A 6,404-nucleotide genomic window follows, 5' to 3' on the forward strand; every position below is an offset into this window, starting at 1 on the left:
CACTCTCGTATATAAGAACACACCAATGACCGTAACAAGCAAGACATTTACAAAGGATTGACTCAAAACAAGACAAACCCGTAGACTCCAACCTCCTGGTAGGACGACGATCATAATACGGTCCTAGTCTAAATCTGGCCAGACTCTCGGGATGGACGACACCCGATTCGACATACAATCCCAAATCGTATCCAAGACTCGATCCATGACACCTAGCCGTGCCCCAAGGTCGAGTAACCCCAAATCGGAACCATGGTACCTATCCGTACCCCAAGGTCCGAAGAGGCGGAAGGAAGATAGCCCAACTCGGAAACAATGGCACATAATCGTGACCCAATGTCCGAGGGCAAATAAATAAGGAATGTCGAGTAGTCACACAATGTAAACCGTCACACTCCGGTCACAAATACGAGTAACAATGATTGCACAAACATAACGTAAACAATTCATGTGAAGCATGTATGAACATAAGAGTATAATGATTACAGGTGCTCTCGCGGCGTGGGCACATTGTTTGCGCCCACCGGGCAGAGGATTCATGCTAGGTGAAACAAGGCCAAAAATAGAAGTAGGTGTATTCTCTGCCGGTCCACCAATTTGCCTGCCCGCCCACCGGCAGGGGATACAAGCCAAGGTAAAACAAAGCCAAAAAGGCTGAAAGTGTATTCTCTGCCGGTCCACCGGCCGCCGCCCACCCAGGGAATACAGTCAAGGTAAACAAGGTCAACATATGCTCAATGTGTATTCTCTCGCCGGGTGACCGGCCACGCCCACCGGTAGGGAATACACCCTATAGCCAAATAAGCTCAACTTGCACATTATGTATTCTCTGCCGGTTTGGCCTGCCCACCAACAGGAGTACACCCTATAAACAATTAAGTTCAACATTTCACATTGTGTATTCTCTCTGCCGGTGACGACACTGCCTGCCCGCCGGCAGGGGATACACCCTATTATAAAAGACACCAAAATTCCATGTACTCATTGCCGGTTGGGTAGGCGAGCTGCCCGCCCACCGGCAGGGGATCACAAAGGCTTAATTCTCTATTTTTACGAGTCGAAATGCAAAAGACGCGCTGCCGGTTGGGTAGGCGGCTGCCGGCCCACCTGCAGAGGATCACCGAACACGAAAAACTCATCAAACATCCATCTAAAGTCTTCCAAATTCAACCATCTTTCATTCAATCATTTCATACTTCTCTAATATGATGAATACTCGGTAAATTTAGCATGTTAGGATAATTTAAACATATGACATCAATTATGAACCTTAAAATAAGATAGCATGTCAACCAAACATATGAAAATGCTCATAAAACCACTTCATTCAACATAACAATGGAATGAAACATGAAAGTTACCAACTTTAACATTTGTATGCATCCAACCACACATAAAACACACAAATTTGACATGTAAGTCGAGTAACCCATCACCGTTACCTTTTAGCTCTTAATCTCTATTGTAATCGTCTCACAAGCAAGAATCCACTTAGGGTCAACTAAACTTTCTCCTAAACATAAGAAAACACCAAATAAGACTAAAAATCGAAACTAGAAAAAAGGGTACCATGAGAAATTGGCTCGACAGCCCCATTAATGGAGGAAAGATAGTTCTTTTCTTACCTAGAAAGAAGGAGGGCGATGAGAGGAAGAGATAGACGCGAAAATCACTGAAAACCGATGAGAAATGAAGGTTTTATGGCCAATTTAGTGAAGAAGGTGGAGGTTGTGTAACAATGGTGTTGTAGTTGTGTGTTTGTTGGGAAATTTCAGAATTTAGGAGTGAGGGAGATGGAGTTGTGAGGGTTTAGTTGGGGGTTTTGTGAAGGGAAAAGAGAAGGGAAAAGCCCATAAGTTATAAAAAGCCCAACAGCTCAAATTGAGTCGGTATACACTAGAAGTTTCGTCTCAAGCCCACTACAACTCAAGACGGGGAATATTATTATTATTATTATTATTATTATTATTATCCGGCCAAAATATTTATTTCACATAACTTAAGCTTTAAAAATATAATATTTATAAAAAAATCATGTTTAATAATGAAATCAATTAAATTAAATAATTTAAAATATAAATAAGACAATAGAACGGTTAATTAAATTATATTTGCCAAAATGGAAAATTCGCGGGTGTTACAAAATGTCATTGATACCCCACCTTAATCTACCATAGAAACCCACCCTAAACATCTAACTAACCCACCCAAACTTATTATCCCACCCAACCCACTAATCTTTCCCTCCAAAAAAAAAATGGCCCAACCCAATATACCCCCCTAATCATCTTCCCAACCAACCCAATTTATTAAGAGCTCTAGAATATTCTACCTTACACAAACCCTAATCCTTACTCCCTCAACCACTCACTTCCTCAAACCTTATCGCCTCTTCTCTCTCTCTCTCTCTCTCTCTCTCTCTATCTCTCTCTCTCTCTCTCTCTCTCTCTCTCTAAATCTCCAGAAAATTCTATTGAAACCCTAGATCTATTGTCGTCTTCATCTTCTCTGATATTCTCTTCTAAATCTATTAAAACCCTCCTCAGAATCAGCTATTGTCGTCATCATCTTCTCTGATATTCTCCATTTCTTTGTTTTCTTCGTCTTCAATCTAGATCTATCCAAAAAAATCGTTTGTATATCCAAAAAAATCGTCTGCACCATAAAAAAAATCGTTTGTTTTCTTCGTCCCCTTTCTTCATCTTCACTATTCTTCATCTGCACCATCATCGCCTTTCTTCATCTTCATGGCTCCTCCACATGCAAACTGTGGGAAGGAGTGTTTTCATTGCGTCCTTGACTGGTATACGCTTGGGTCCTCGGAAGATGAAGAAGGAGACGATTCATCTACACCATCATCGCCACCTCAAATCAGGGTTGTACCTGACTCCTTAGATCCATCGGATTTGGGGACTGAAATCCCTGAAACTGAGTTCGACGATGCTACGTCTTCTTATGTACCCAAAACCCCTGAATCAGATGTCTTTCCCTCTGATAATCTGGTGACTGAAATGGAATCATCAAAATCATTATATACTGCGTATGTGAAGAGATGGCTGGCGGAATCTGAGGCTGAACGAGGTAAATCTATACCTGAATCACCAGGCTCAAAGAAGTTTAACGCCTATGTACAGAGATTCATGGACAAGCAAAGTAAAAACTCAAAATAGTTTGGTATTTTTCTAAAACTTCAATTAATTTCATGTTTATTATGTTTTTATGCTGATATTTTGATATTTTTGTTGTTGTTAATCATATTGCTGCTGTTAGGTTTAGCGATTGGTTTCTGGTGATTTTACATTTGTTCAATTCTGTCATCAAGTTCTTATTCTCGTCTGTTGGTGTTAGGCTACTTCTGGTAATCTTTGGTTTGATAAGTTTCTTATACTTGTTTGATATTGATATAGTTTAGTTCTGATAACTTCACTGATAATTGTTTGTTCAAAGTATCTAAATGAATATCCGTTGGGTTCAATTCTGAATATCTGTTGCCTTATGCTGGTATTTGCTCAATGATGATTCTACCTTAATGGTTTGGGAGCAATATCTGAACTTTGAATTGAACTAATTTTAGGTAATTGGCCATTTAATTGAAGTAGTTTTGCCACCATATGGTCTACCAATGTTAAGCGTGTGTGTACTGTTCCATTTAGTTGCAGTAATCATGTGAACCAGTGTCTTTGACAACTCCATGATGACATTAGCTTCATATGTTTGAGAGTTCTGTTGGTTTTTGCTTGATGGACATAGTGTGGTCTACCTTCATTGGGGGTGTGTGTAGGAGGCATTACTACTTTGATGAACTCTTAAAGCCACCACATGGTTAACAATTGAATTGGTGTGTGCTAACCACTACGAGTAAACAATTGCAGTAATGAGTTAGTATGGTATACCTTCATTTTGTTTCTGTGTAGGAAGGCTTAAGAGTTCACACAACTCAATGATGAGGCCAAATTAGGCCTGAGAGTTGTTGTAAATTTGATATTTGTTTAAACTAAACTGAATTTTAAACATCCCTCCCTGAATTAAACTGATAACATTAAACTAAACTCATAACATTGCCAATGAACTAAGCTTCATACATTGTTGTGCATTACAAAGTTCTAAGTTTGGTTAGAAGTTAAACATTTCTTACCATTGAAATGTTTATTCTCTAAACAAATCACAAAAGAGTAGTCATCCTTATTCAGTACTTACACTTTCTAAATTAGTGGTTTGCTCCAACATTGTAACCTAATTCTGTCATCAAGTACTCTAAACCTTCTGTTTGACCCAGTCCTTGTAAATACCCAATGCTTTCCCTCACCAAGTCTTCATTGACCTCCAAATTTCTTGGTAATATGCCAAGGGCAGCAAGATGATCCTTTGACATATGGGGTATTGCAAAGTTATTATGACCAGTAGCTTTCATAATTTCAATCATAACACATTGTAGTGTGAGGAAAACTTTGTTGAGTTTGTATGCATCATAATCAACAAATGCTTGCATAACTGAATTGACTAGTTCGTCAACTGACCTGGATGCTTGATTTGATTGTAAGGACTGTAATGCCCTAAAAAAACCAAGGTCATTAACATTTAAATCTGGTGAATTTGGAGGTTGAAAAACTAACTCAATGTTGAACCCATCCGTGTTTACAATGACCATAAATTCGGGTCATTGTTCTTTATATGAGACCTAGCATTATCTTGTTGTATGAATATATGCTTAGTTGCTCCTTCTGGCCATTTACTCTTGATTCTTTGGAATCACTTGTTCAATTATGCATTGCCTTGTCACTTGTTTTGTGATTGAGTCAATTGGCTTTGTCTCCAATGTACCCCTTGGTCTATTTCTACTTGCTCTTTCTGCTGGTTGTTGTTTAGTGAAAGGAAACATGCTAATTTTTCCATCAAAGAGTAACTCACCAGTTTCTGAATAAATTGGCCTACTAACTGCACACATAAACATGACTTTTGTGATATACCTCTTTGATTGACAACTTCTATGTGGCAATTCTTCCCCTTCAACCACATAAAACTTGTGACCATCATAACTAATGTAAAACCACTTCTTATCCATGTGTATTACATTGCTCATTTCTGCAAATTTGATCTTTGTCATTGGTATTGCATTTAAATCTATAAAATCTTGCACAACTTGTTCAACTAGTAAGTACTTCAAAGCATGCTTCATTCTATGAACCTTGTTTGCATCAGTGAGTTGAGGATGTAGTGGGCTTGACTGTGGTTTCAATAAACCTGCACAAACCCATGAGTGGACTGTTCCCACTGAAACTCCAGTGTTTTTTGTGACCCTTTCCATGGTGTCTTTTTTTTTCCCATTCTAATGATTTTATGAGCTCTAGGTCAGGTAGTATACGCTTTCTATTCTTATTGCCAATTCTTTTGCTTTTTACATCTAACTTTTGACCAATTCTTGGTGTTTTTGCAAGCTTCCATATATCAGAAATTGTTCTTTCCTTGACTCCAAACCTGACAGCTGCTGCCTTGAATGCACCATGAGACAGTTTTCCTTCTTCCGACTGCTGGAGCAAGTAAATCACCACTTCTTCCCTACCATCTTCTGAAAGACACTTGCCCGGCATTGTAATTCTGATGTTTGTGTAATTTTTTTGACTGAACTGTAATTTGGGACGGAATCTGTAATTTTTTGACTGAACTGTAATTTTGGACTGAAACTGTAAGTTTGGTTGCCAGAAATCTGTAAATTATTTTAGAGGAAAGAAACTGTAATTTTATTTAGAGGAAGTAGAGTGTAGTTTTGTTGGCTCAAGAAATGTGTAATAATGTAGGATGGACTCAGGTTATGTAAAGGAGCAACTCAAGTTGCTGATTTGATGGGTTTTGGAGGGAAATGTTAGAATATTTAAACTTCCCTCACATTTGATGGGGAAATGTAATCTGAAGTACAATTTGGAGGGAGTTTTAACCCACTAATGATATGCTTAATCTTACTTGATTTCTTCCCTAATAAAGCAGAATTACTTTGTTGAATGGTACTTTTATCATTGTTTATTAGCACCCTTAATATCCGTGTAAAACCAAAGTTGCAAAGTGGAGTTGAATGGAGGGAGTACTTATTTAGTTATTTGGCCATTTAGGTATTACCGTGGATAAAAGGTTTTTTTTTATGTTTTACCACATATTATGTTCAAAAGTTTACAAGTTACCACCTAATATCTTCAACTATACTAATAACCACCTAATTTTTAAGTTAATACTCAACACACACGTATTTTATATTTCATTGACGGTTTTTGTTATTTATCGTCTTGTTTACATTTTCAATTTTTCTAATTATTGATCTTTGAGTATTAGACAAACTTTTTGGCATTAGTTTTTCATGGTGCAATGGCCTTAGCAGTGATGTTCGATAATAGTAAGCATTCGAATTTTTTTTG

The 6,404-nt window shown here is 37.9% G+C and overlaps 1 long non-coding RNA gene across 2 annotated transcripts; it reads left to right on the forward strand.

Moving 5' to 3' along the window:
• Positions 1 to 2,787: 2,787 nt before the first annotated feature.
• On the forward strand, positions 2,788 to 5,940 carry LOC141658811 (uncharacterized). 2 transcript variants are annotated; one of them, XR_012549446.1, is made up of 2 exons: positions 2,788 to 3,174; positions 5,436 to 5,940. It is a non-coding gene; the product is annotated as an uncharacterized LOC141658811 (long non-coding RNA). The 2 variants fall into 2 exon arrangements; XR_012549447.1 differs by lacking the exon at positions 2,788 to 3,174 and adding an exon at positions 4,751 to 5,353.
• The last annotated feature ends 464 nt before the right edge of the window (positions 5,941 to 6,404 follow it).

Source organism: Silene latifolia, chromosome 6 (genome assembly GCF_048544455.1).
Source record: "Silene latifolia isolate original U9 population chromosome 6, ASM4854445v1, whole genome shotgun sequence".
NCBI classification, from domain to species: Eukaryota; Viridiplantae; Streptophyta; class Magnoliopsida; order Caryophyllales; family Caryophyllaceae; genus Silene; species Silene latifolia.